Source organism: Mercenaria mercenaria, chromosome 3, assembly GCF_021730395.1.
Source record: "Mercenaria mercenaria strain notata chromosome 3, MADL_Memer_1, whole genome shotgun sequence".
NCBI lineage: Eukaryota > Metazoa > Mollusca > Bivalvia > Venerida > Veneridae > Mercenaria > Mercenaria mercenaria.
In genome coordinates this window covers 70,789,917-70,802,900 of record NC_069363.1, presented here as the reverse complement: position 1 = coordinate 70,802,900, position 12,984 = coordinate 70,789,917, and the positions used below count along the sequence as shown (strand labels likewise).

General features: G+C 37.6%; 1 protein-coding gene across 1 annotated transcript in view; it reads left to right on the top strand.

Moving 5' to 3' along the window:
• The window catches only part of LOC123524445 (heparan sulfate glucosamine 3-O-sulfotransferase 1-like), a 70,428-nt gene that overhangs the window by 41,735 nt on the left and 15,709 nt on the right, over nucleotides 1-12,984 (top strand). Inside the window, exon 2 of the mRNA XM_045302650.2 lies at nucleotides 3,440-3,571. The gene's annotated coding sequence lies outside the window, so the exon portion shown is untranslated. The remainder of the gene's footprint in view (nucleotides 1-3,439; nucleotides 3,572-12,984) is intronic.

The window sequence follows — 12,984 nt, the reverse complement described above, 5'->3', positions numbered from 1 at the left end:
GCAATCCTTTGTGTACTTATAACAGTTGAAACAGTATTCATTTCATTTACCAAAACCTTGTACTTTTTTGCAGGTAAATTTTATAATACCCCACCCACTTTTTTCTAATTTCAAAGTATGCGTCCCCTTAAAGAGTAGAGCCTCAATATTTGGCATGTAACATCATCTAATGGGTCTTCTATGAAGTTTGTTCAAATTATGCCCCTGGGGTTAAAAGAGGCCCCGCCCATGGGGGTCCCAAATATTACATAGAGTTATATAGGAAAAAAAACTTTAAAAATCTTCTTGTCTGAAACCACAAGATTTAGGCCTTTGATATTAGGCATGTAGCATTGCCTTGTGGTCCTCTACCAAGATTGAACAAATAATTACCCTGGGGTGAAAAGAGGCCATGCCCCGGGGGTGCCAAGTTTTACATAGACTTGTATAGGAAAAAACTTTAAAAATCTTATTGTCTGAAACTGCAAGGCCTAGGCTTTTGATATTTGGTTTGTTGTACTGCCTAGTGGTCCTCTACCAAGATTATTCAAATTATGACCCTGGGGTGAAAAGAGGTCCCACCCAGGGGGTCCCAAGTTTTACATAGATTTATATAGGAAAAAACTTTAAAAATCATCTTGTCTGAAACCACAAGACCTAGGCCTTTGATATTTGGTATGTAGCATTGCCTTATGGTCCTCTACAAAGGTTGTTCAAATTACTACCCTAGGATGAAAAGAGGCCCTGCCCTGGGGGTCCCAAGTTTTACAAAGACATATACGAAAAAAAAAAAAAAAATCTTCTTGTATTTGGTATGTAGCATTGCCTAGTGGTTCTCTAAAAAGATTGTTAAAATTATGCCCCTGGGGTGAAAAGAGGCCCCACCCTGGGGGTCACTTGTATGAGTTATATAGGAAAAAATATTTTAAAATATATCTGATCATATTTCCTAGACTGTTAAATTATAATTACGTGATGACCCCAAGTAATTAGGGGTCATTTGACTGTGACCTTAACAGCATAGAAATTAGGACCACGTCAATAACTTTCGATAAAGATTTGAATACTCATCTTTAATGTTCTTAGCCCTGACCTACTTTCTTGTTTTTGAAGCTACAGCAAAAAGATTTGGACTACATGTATAATGTTTGATACAGGTTTCAATACTCATCTTGAATAGTCTTAATCATGACCTTCTGACCTACTTTCTTGTTTTTGAAGATACAGCATGGAAATTTGGACCACATGTAGAACTTTTGATACAGATTTTAATACTCATCTTAAATATTATTAACCCTGACCGGTCATACTGACCTACTTTCTTGTTTTTGAAGCTACAGCAAAGAGATTTTGACCACCTGTATAATTTTTTAACAGATTTCAGTACTTATCTTGAAGAATCTTTACCATGACCTTCTCACCTATTTTGTTTTTGTTTTTGAAGCATTAGCAAAGAAATTTGTTCAAGCAAGCAATTTAACTCAGGTGAGCGATATAGAGCCATCATGGCCCTCTTGTTTAAGATACAGCCTTGAAATTTGGATGACATGTACAGATTTGCACACCGATCTTAAAACTGACTTTCAGCGACCATGACGGGGCCTCCTCTGGGTTTTTCATACTTGTCGCCAACCTTTTCGCCACTTTGAAAAAGTTGGAGCCACTTAAGAGCCACTTTTGAGCCAAAGTTCTGAGCCACTTTTATTTCTCTCATTTGGTTGTCTTTAGTGTCAGAGCATATGGAAATTAATTATTGTAAATAGATTCAAATTACATTAGGAATGATCATAAGGTGTATTAAATAATTTTAAAAGTAAAAACAAAGGAAAATTCAGTTTCTATATTTAATGTTAAATATACTTAAACTATCATATAGTATAATCTATACTGTCTTATTTACATAAATATTACACTACAAAAATCCGTCAACCAATTTAGCACTCAACATTTCTTGTTTTTATATAATGTTGAATATTAACTATCATGTAGTATAATCTATACTGTCTTTTATTCACATTTAACACAATAAAAATCTGTCCAATTTTCCAAGACTCTTTAAATTTTCTGATAGGAGAATTTTGAAAGTTTGCTATTTTTGAAGGTGGAATAGAACACTCATCTAAAGGTCTTTTAGAAGCCATGATAGCAACTGATACCATTCCAAAATGCCTGAACATTTTAAAGAAATTAGCCAGGATAACAATTAAGTCAGTTCTGTTTTTTGTTTTCACAACCGTCGGTAAAATCTTTTAAGTTAATTGACGAATTATAAAATTATCTAAAATGTTTGCAAACATTAACAAACTAAATGTATCTTTCGTACTAATTAAAAATTCGTCATACATCTACATGTCACAAACATACATGTCGGCCTTTTTGTAGAAATCCAAACTCATAAAGTAAGCCGTAATTGTCGTTAATTTAGGCAAATCCTCGGCGCACTTCAAATATACGAGTTTGCAGATGTTTTTGTAACTGATTAATGATTTCACACATACTTACGCAATCATCTTCTCAAAGTGTCAACCAACATCAATATCCGAATTGACAAACACCGCCTAGACTGGTTATCGATTTTTTTCACAACCAGCGCTTTAGGTAAACACGTGTATCAAGAACCAATTCTTGACCCGCTTATATCATTACGGAAAAAAGACATAAACGACCCAAAAAAAGCTATGCGCCACTCGTTTTCGCCAGTTCGCAAAATTTAGCGCCAGATTCTTAAAATCATCGCAAATGGCGACATTGGCGATCGACAGCGGAGGCCCTGCATGAATTTGACCTACTGACCTACTTTCTTGTTTTTTAAAATACAGCCTTGAAAGTTGGATGATATGTACAGTTTTGCAGACTGATCTTAAAACTGAATTTTAGTGACCATTAATGTGACCTACTAACCTACTTTCTTGTTTTTCAAGATACAGTCTTGAAATTTGGATGACATGTACAGTTTTGCATACCGATCTTAAAACTGACTTTCAGTGACCATAAATATGACCTACTTTCTTAATATTTTAGCATCAGTTTGACATTTGAAACATGTAGCTCATATTACTCAGGTGAGCGATTCAGGGTCATCATGACCCTCTTGTTAGAACCTGTTGGCATGATGCAGTTGAAAACCTGGTTTCCGTGGAATTTCCACATTTCTTGTTATTTTGGAAGGGTTCCATCTTTCCCCCCCCCCCCCCCCCCCACCGAAAAAAATCTTTAAATTTTGCTTCCTCCTGTGATATAACCCTTTGGAGGTATATTACCCAGCTTGGCGGAGCTCTTGTTATTGTTTATTTATTTTGTATCAAATGAGCAGCTATACCAGGATTACAAAATGTTCTTTGAAATAAGAAGTAAGTCATAGATTATATAGAAAAAGTATCTACCATAAAAGTGTAATGGATATATTTATTACTGTTTCATTGTCAGTGTTAAAGCTAACACTATTATTTGTTTCTTACAGTTGTTTTCAAGACTTTAGACCAGACTTTTGTACAACTAACTTGGCATGGACGTAACTTCACACCCTATAAACGACTGTACCCCCCTCTTCCTCTTGCGACTGATCAAAACAATTATAACAGACACGCAGAAGGTAAGAAATCGTCTTGAAATTAATTATTTTGCTTTACACTGTATGTGTATTTAGGTTTAACGATAAGTCTAACATAAATATGTGTATATGGTGATATAATAGATGAAACTGACAGGTAATGTTTACAAAATGCTGAGAAAATGTTGACTGATCACACTCATTGCATGAAAATTCACTCGACCAAGTCACGAAACAGTTTTTCTGGTGAATAACATGTCAAAATGATTTGTAATCAAATAATCCATGATGTTTTCTGAAATAAGCATGCATACTCCATAAATATATGTAAATAAGATGTTGCATATCTGTTGCATTTTTGAAAGAAATTAATTTTTGTGTAGTCGGTAAAAAAAATTCACTCAGAGCTCCAAATAAGCTGCATATTTGCGTATTTATGCAATTAAAATTGTAGAAAACCCAGCTGAATTCATACAGTGTGCGTATTAAAACGCAATTAAAATTCCTAATACCCAATTCATAAAAAATCGCTTGCGTATCGCATTTTCCTTATTCTATTTACTAGAATGGGTACAAGACTTTAACGCTAGACAAATGACTGGTTATACGGTACGCAAAACAGGGTGTGATTTATCGGAAAAATCACACGACCATTCAGTTGGCTAATTGGTGTTATTTGGATGTTTTGTAAACAATTTTCTTTATGCCGATAAAATGTAAAAGAGGGCAGAAAAAACATTGTTGCAGCACAAACAAATTAGTGGGATGTTTTGCTGTTCAACAATGACAGTTATCTTCTTGTGACGATGTAGTGTCACCGATAACACCGATAATGGATGAAATCTTATGGAAGAACGCATATTGAAGTGAACACATCTTTCGGGATATTGATGAATTGATCTCTGACTTCATTAAAAGTGAAAAAGTAAACAACAGTATGGAACAAAAGTATCTCAGAATGATTAGAGAAAAAATATCTTGGGTACTATGAATTAAAATACACATGTTTACATTGATTACACCACAAGGAGCTGCATTCAATAAACGCTTGATTCCCCCAGTGGCATCCTTGTTGATAGATTTTGCACCTAAGTCCAAAACGAGGTCAAGGTCAAGATCAAACTGAGGTCAGGTGATGTTTGAAAATGAGGAATGGTCACAGTTTACATCTGTATTAGTATCAATTCATTCTTGTAATGGGTATTGATGCTAGACGAAATGGTCCCATTTGGTTAACCAAGAAATGGCCCATATAAAGCAACCTTAGTCCAAAATGAGGTCAAGGTCAAGGTCAAACTGAGGTCAGGTGATGTCTGAAGATGAGGAATGGTCACAGGTTACATCTGCATTAGTATCAAGTCATTCTAGTAAGGGGTATTGATGATAGACGAAACGGTCCCATTTGGTTAACCTCGTACGGACAGACGAACAGACTAAGGGACGAACGGACACAACAATCAGTATATGCCTCCCGCATCAGTGGACTAAACGAGGTCAAGGTCAAGGTCAAACTGAGGTCAGGTGATGTTTGAAAATGAGGAATGGTCACAGTTTACATCTGTATTAGTATCTATTCATTCTTATAAGGGGTATTGATGCTAGACAAAACGGGTCCATTTGGTTAACCAAGAAATGGCCCATATAAAGCAACCTTAGTCCAAAATGAGGTCAAGGTCAAGGTCAAAATGAGGTCAGGTGATGTCTGAAGATGAGGAATGGTCACAGGTTACATCTGCATTAGTATCAAGTCATTCTAGTAAGGGGTATTGATGCTAGACCAAATGGTCCCATTTGGTTAACCTCGTACGGACGGACGGACTAAGGGACGAACGGACACAACAATCAGTATATGCCTCCCGCATCAGTGGATGCTGGGGGCATAAAAAGCAATTTAAAAGACAGTGTACTGTTTTAATTAATCACGTTTTATTACAGTTTTAAACACATTTTTGTATTAATCATTGAAGGGTGCTATTAAAGTACCGTTATGTAGTTAGTCAATCCTGGTTAACGATATATACTGTAAGCAAAAAATATTCAGTTGTTTGTGTGAAATTAGTAAAATACCCAATTAGTTTTAGCAAATACCCAATTACTTCTGAAAAGGCTGAATAATGATATTATTTTTACCCAATTCAAATTTCCAGTACCCAATTCAGACAAAAAGTGATGGGTAAATACCCAGTTGCACCAAAAGCTTATCTGGAGCTCTGATTCACTGTATGCCGACTTGCCAATTTTGATATTTGATCTGAACGCATATTTGCGACTGACACTGTATTCCATTTTGCGACTACAGTAGGTGATTTATGTCCTTTAAAGGCATAAACGAAATAAAAAATACATACCAAATTGTCTCTATTGATCAGTCGTCATGTATATAATGCCATTTAATGTCGAACCCCTCGTGCTATGCATGTACTAATCCATTGGGGTGGGGGTGGAGGGTCTGTGACTCGCTATCCTACTTAATTATATAACGAATTGAATGCTTCAGAATCGTTTACATGCAAGTATTCCGTGTTGGTTTTACAGAAATATACTACCATAAAATACAGATTAGAAACTGAAAGTGTACACAGGGTCCCTACTATGTCATGCAAGAAATTAACCGTCTGTCGATTCCCTATGGAAGTCACTCGAAGAAATGTTACCTGACGACTTCAAAATGTCGACGAGATGAGACAGGAGGGGACTATAGGTTGACTCCCATCTGTTTGTTTGTCTGCCAACAAAATGATCCTCTGATTTTTAGCTCACCTGTCACAAAATGACAAGGTGAGCTTTTGTGATCGCGCGGTGTCCGTCGTCCGTCGTCCGTCCGTGCGTGCTTCCGTGCGTGCGTCCGTCCGTAAACTTTTGCTTGTGACCACTCTAGAGGTCACATTTTTCATGGGATCTTTATGAAAGTTGGTCAGAATGTTCATCTTGATGATATCTAGGTCAAGTTCGAAACTGGGTGACGTGCCTTCAAAAACTAGGTCAGTAGGTCTAAAAATAGAAAAACCTTGTGACCTCTCTAGAGGCCATATATTTCACAAGATCTTCATGAAAATTGGTCAGAATGTTCACCTTGATGATATCTAGGTCAAGTTCGAAACTGGGTTACGTGCCGTCAAAAACTAGGTCAGTAGGTCTAAAAATAGAAAAACCTTGTGACCTCTCTAGAGGCTATGTATTTCACAAGATCTTTATGAAAATTGGTCAGAACCTTCATCTTGATGATATCTAGGTCAAGTTCGAAACTGGGTCACGTGCCGTCAAAAACTAGGTCAGTAGGTCCAATAATAGAAAAACCTTGTGACCTCTCTAAAGGCCACATTTTTCATGGGATCTGTATGAAAGTTGGTCTGAATGTTCATCTTGATGATATCTAGGTCAAGTTCGAAACTGGGTCATGTACGGTCAAAAACTAGGTCAGTAGGTCTAAAAATAGAAAAACCTTGTGACCTCTCTAGAGGCCATATATTTCATGAGATCTTCATGAAAATTGGTCAGAATGTTCACCTTGATGATATCTAGGTCAGGTTCGAAAGTGGGTCACGTGCCATCAAAAACTAGGTCAGTAGGTCAAATAATAGAAAAACCTTGTGACCTCTCTAGAGGCCATATTTTTCATGGGATCTGTATGAAAGTTGGTCTGAATGTTCATCTTGATGATATCTAGATCAATTTTGAAAGCGGGTCACGTGCCATCAAAAACTAGGTCAGTAGGTCAAATAATAGAAAAACCTTGTGACCTCTGTAAAGGCCATATTTTTCATCGGATCTGTATGAAAGTTGGTCTGAATGTTCATCTTGATGATATCTAGGTCAAGTTCGAAACTGGGTCACGTGCGGTCAAAAACTAGGTCAGTAGGTCTAAAAATAGAAAAACCCTGTGACCTCACTAGAGGCCATATATTTCATGAGATCTTTATGAAAATTGGTCTGAATGTTCACCTTGATGATATCTAGGTCAAGATCGAAAGTGGGTCACGTGCCGACAAAAACTAGGTCAGTAGGTCAAATAATAGAAAAACCTTGTGACCTCTCTAGAGGCCATATTTTTCATGGGATCTGTATGAAAGTTGGTCTGAATGTTCATCTTGATGATATCTAGGTCAAAAGTGGGTCACGTGCCATCAAAAACTAGGTCAGTAGGTCAGATAATAGAAAAACCTTGTGACCTCTCTAAAGACCATATTTTTCATGGGATCTGTATGAAAATTGGTCTGAATGTTCATCTTGATGATATCTAGGTCAAGTTCGAAACAGGGCCATGTGCGTTTAAAACTAGGTCAGTAGGTCTAAAAATAGAAAAACCTTGTGACCTCTCTAGAGGCCATACTTGTGAATGGATCTCCATAAAAATTGGTCAGAATGTTCATCTTGGTGATATCTAGGTCAAGTTTGAAACTGGGTCATGTGCCGTCAAAAACTAGGTCAGTAGGTCAAATAATAGAAAAACCTTGTGACCTCTCTAGAGGCCATACTTTTCATGGGATCTGTATGAAAGTTTGTCTGAATGTTCATCTTGATGATATCTAGGTTAAATTTGAAACTGGGTCAACTGCGGTCAAAAACTAGGTCAGTAGGTCTAAAATTATTAAGATCTTTTGACCTCTCTAGAGGCCATATTTTTCAATGGCTCTTCATGAAAATTGATCTGAATGTTCACCTTGATGATATGTAGGTCAGTTTTGAAACTGGGTCACGTGCGGTCAAAAACTAGGCCAGTAGGTATAAAAATAGAAAAACCTTGTGACCTCTCTAGAGGCCATATTTTTCATGAGATCTTCATGAAAATTAGTGAGAATGTTCACCTTGATGGTATCTAGGTAAAGTTCAAAAGAGGGTCACGTACCTTCGAAAATTAGGTCAATAGGTCAAATAATAGAAAAACCTTGTGACCTCTCCAGAGACCATATTTTTCAATGGATCTTCATGAAAATTGGTCAGAATTTTTATCTTGATAATATCTAGGTCAAGTTCAGAACTGGGTCACATGAGCTCAAAAACTAGGTCACTATGTCAAATAATAGAAAAAACGACGTCATACTCAAAACTGGGTCATGTGGGAAGAGGTGAGCGATTCAGGACCATCATGGTCCTCTTGTTTAAAAAACTATTGCACCTACAAGTACCCTGCGAATGGCCATTGTGTTTACTACCTGTCGAGATTTAACCGTTATTTCTCATGTTTGAAATAATTTACATTTGATAGTGATAACGCTAGCACACGCCGGTAATCTGTCCTTGCAGATTTAGTCATTTTCATTGCTAAGCCTGGCTCAATCCACTTTCGTTGGTATAAAAATGGCGTGATTTCTACCTCGTCTTTGTTTTAATACCATCGGCAAATTCAGACATTTAAATCGAAAGGTGTGTGTTATTTGGTAAGTATAAATGTATGAAAAATAACGGTCAAATCATGGACAATATGTAGTAAACGCACATATACTATATTTAGCTCACCTGTATGGTAGTGACAGTGTGAGCTTTTGTGATCGCCCTTCGTCCGTCCGTTCGTCCATCATCTGTCCGTCCACAGTTTCCTTGTGAACACAATACAGACCACATTTTATATTTGATTTTTAGCTCATCTGATTTTTTGAAAAAAAATGATGAGTTATGGCGTGGTCACACTACATGTAGTTAATCGTAGTAAGGAATGATCGTAGTTGATCGTAGTTTATCGTACTAAGCGTAGTTACACGTAGATAATCGTAGTCAAACGTAGTAATGATCGTAGTTCGAACTTATGATTTGTCCGTAGTAAGGAAATAATTTTTCGACATGTTCAAAATCTGACTACGATTAACTGCGATGTTTTGACCCTACTGTGACCGTAGTTTGAACGTAGTTGATCTTAGTTAAACGTACTTGATCGTACTTAACAGTAGTGTGTATCGTTTTTGATCGTAGTACAAGAAAAACACATCGACAGTACGGTTCAACTACGATCAACTAGGGCTCCACTACGGCTAAACTAAACTAGGGCTCCACTACGGCTAAACGCTTTTCCGTAGCTCAACGTAGTTGATCGTAATTTGTCGTAGTTGCTCGTACTTCGATCGTAGTATATACGTAGTATAACGTAGTAACTCGTGGTAAGACGTAGTGATACCCTAGTTAACCCTACCCCATTTACTCGTAGTTGAACGTAGTTGTTCGTACTTCAACGTACGACAAACTACGTTTAAAATGAACTACGACCAACTACGTGCGTGAACGTAAATGTGACCATTGCTTTATTGTCATCACTTGAACGGTGTCGGCGTCATTTCTTGGTTAAGTTTTATGTTTAGGTCAACTTTTCTCCTAAACTATCAAAGCTATTGCTTTGAAACTTGCAACACTTGTTCACCATCATAAGCTGACCCTGTACAGCTAGAAACATAACTCCATCATGCTTTTTGCAAGAATTATTGCCCCTTTTGGACTTAGAAAATCAGTTTTCTTGGTTGGGTATTATGTTTAAGTCAGCTTTTCTCATAAACTATCAAAGCTATTGCTTTAAAACTTGCAACAGTTTTTCACCATCAGAAGCGGATGCTGTACATCAAGAAACATAACTCTGTCCTGCTTTTTGCAAGAATGATGGTCCTTTTTAGACTTAGAAAATCATGAGTAGGACAATATTTCAATTATACAAAAAAATCAGATGAGCTTCAGCACCCGCAGGGCGGTGCTCTTGTTACACACAACTTGTATGGGCATATTATCTCTGTTCCTTTTGAAAGTGGCCAGATCCCATCATGGATTCCAGAGTTATAGCCCCTTAGAGTGCCAAAATTTGACATTTTTGGCTTGTGAACACAATAGAGACCACATTTGCAATCAACTTTAATCAAAATTACACACAACTTGTATTGGCATAATGTCTCGGTTCCTTTCGAAAAGTAGCAAGATCCCATCATGGGTTCAAGAGTTATGGCCCCTTAAACGGCCAAAATTTGCTATTTTTAGCTCACCTGAGCACAAAGTGCTCAAAAGTTAGCTTTTGTGATCACCCTGTGTCCGTCGTCGTCCGTCCGTCCGTTGTCAACAATTTGACTGTTAACACTCTAGAGGTCACAATTTTGGCCCAATCTTAATGAAACTTGGTCAGAATGTTACTCTCAATAAAATCTTGGGCGAATTCGATATTGGGTCATCTGGGTTAAAAAACTAGGCCACCAGGCCAAATCAAAGGAAAAGCTTGCTTACACTCTAGAGGTCACAATTTTGGCCCAATCTTAATGAAACTTGGTCAGAATGTTACTTTCAATAAAATCTTGGACGAGTTCGATATTGGGTCATCTGGGGTCCAAAACTAGGTCACCAGGTCAAATCAAAGGAAAAGCTTGTTAACACTCTAGAGGTCACAATTTTGGCCCAATCTTAATGAAACTTGGTCAGAATGTTACCCTAAATAAAATCTTGGACAACTTGGATATTGGGTCATCTGGGGTAAAAAACTAGGCCACCAGGCCAAATCAAAGGAACAGCTTGCTTACACTCTAGAGATCACAATTTTGGCCCAATCTTAATGAAACTTGATCAGAATGTTACCCTTAATAAAATCTTGGACGAGTTTGATATTGGGTCATCTGGGGTCCAAAACTAGGTCACCAGGTCAAATCAAAGGAAAAGTTTGTTAACACCCTAGAGGTCACAATTTTGGCTCAATCTTAATGAAACTTGATCAGAATGTTACCCTTAATAAAATCTTAGACGAGTTCGATATTGGGTCATCTGGGGTCAAAAACTAGGTCACCAGGTCAAATCAAAGGAAAAGCTTGTTAACAATCTAAGGTAACAATTTTGGCTCAATCTTAATGAATCTTGATCAGAATGTTACCCTCAATAAAATCTTAGACGGGTTCGATATTGGGTCATCTGGGGTCAAAAACTAGGTATCCAGGTCAAATCAAAGGAAAAGCTTGTTAACACTGTATAGGCCACATTTATGACTGTATCTTCATGAATCTTGGTCAGAATGTTAATCATGATTGTCTCAAGGTCCAGTTTGAATCTGGGTCATGTAGGATCAAAAACTAGGTCACCAGGTCAAATCAAAGGAAAAGGTAGTTAACACTGTAGAGGCCACATTTATGACTATATCTTCATGAAACTTAGTCAGAATGTTAATCTTGATGATCTTTAGGTCAAGTTCAAATCTGGGACAGGTGGGCTCATTACTAGGTCACCAGGTCAAATCAAAGGAAAAGCTTGTTAACACTCTAGAGGCCACATTTATGACTGTATCTTCATGAAACTTAGTCAGAATGTTAATCTTGATGATCTTTAGGTCAGGTTCAGATCTGGGTCATGTGGGGTCAAAAACTAGGTCACTGGGCAAAATCAAAGGAAAAGCTAGTTAACACTTTAGAGACCACATTTATGACCATATCTTAATGAAACTTGGTCAGAATGTAAATCTTGATGATCTTTAGGTCAGTAGGTCAGGTGAGCGATACAGGGCCTTCATGGCCCTCTTGTTTCCTTTTATGGCACTTCTGCTTATAAAATGGGGGCTTATTTCATTCGCAGAATGTATTTTCAGTAAAATAAGACAAGTTTCATGTTAAATTTCCTGTGTTTATGGCAAATACAAAGATAAAACTAAAATAGAGCTGTTTACTATGCGACACTGTCAAGAAAGCGATCCACAAAGGGTTAGTGGATTCAATCTGGCGCCGTTTCACTACAAATCACCCCATTTATGGTTCATATTTTCACAGCTTATTAGTCCCCTACTGGTTGAAAACCAGTTTCGGGGACTATAGGAATGCGCTTTTCCGTCCGTCCATCATTCCGTCCGTCCGCAATTTCGTGTCCGGTCCATAACTCTGTCATCCATCAAGGGATTTTTAAAATCACTCTGCGTCCGTGGTCCGTCCGTCCGTCATTCCGTCCGTCCGTCCGTCCGTCCGTTAACAATTTCTCGTTATCGCATCTCCTCAGAAACTACTGGGGGGATTTTGACCAAACTTTGTCAGAATGATGTATTGGTACCCTAGTTGTGTCCCTCTGAAAATCAGACTGGTTCAACAATTTTTGAGTGAGTTATGGCCCTTTGTTTATTTTTATAATTTACATAGATTTATATAGGGAAAAACTTTGAAAACCTTCTTGTCCAAAACCACAGAGCCTAGGGCTTTGATATTTGGTATGAAGCATCATCTAGTGGTCCTCTACCAAGATGGTTCAAATTATTTCTCTGGGGTCAAATATGGCCCCGCCCTGGGGGTCACATGGTTTATATAGACTTATATAGGGAAAAACTTTGAATAACCTCTTGTCCAAAACCACAGGGCCTAGGGCTTTGATATTTTGTATGTGACATCATCTAGTGGTCTTCAACTAAGATTGTTCAAATTATACCCCTAGGGTCAAATATGGCCCCGCCCTGGGGGTCATATGGTTTACATAGACTTATATAGGGAAAAACTTTGAAAATCTTCTTGTCCAAACCACAAAGCCTAAGG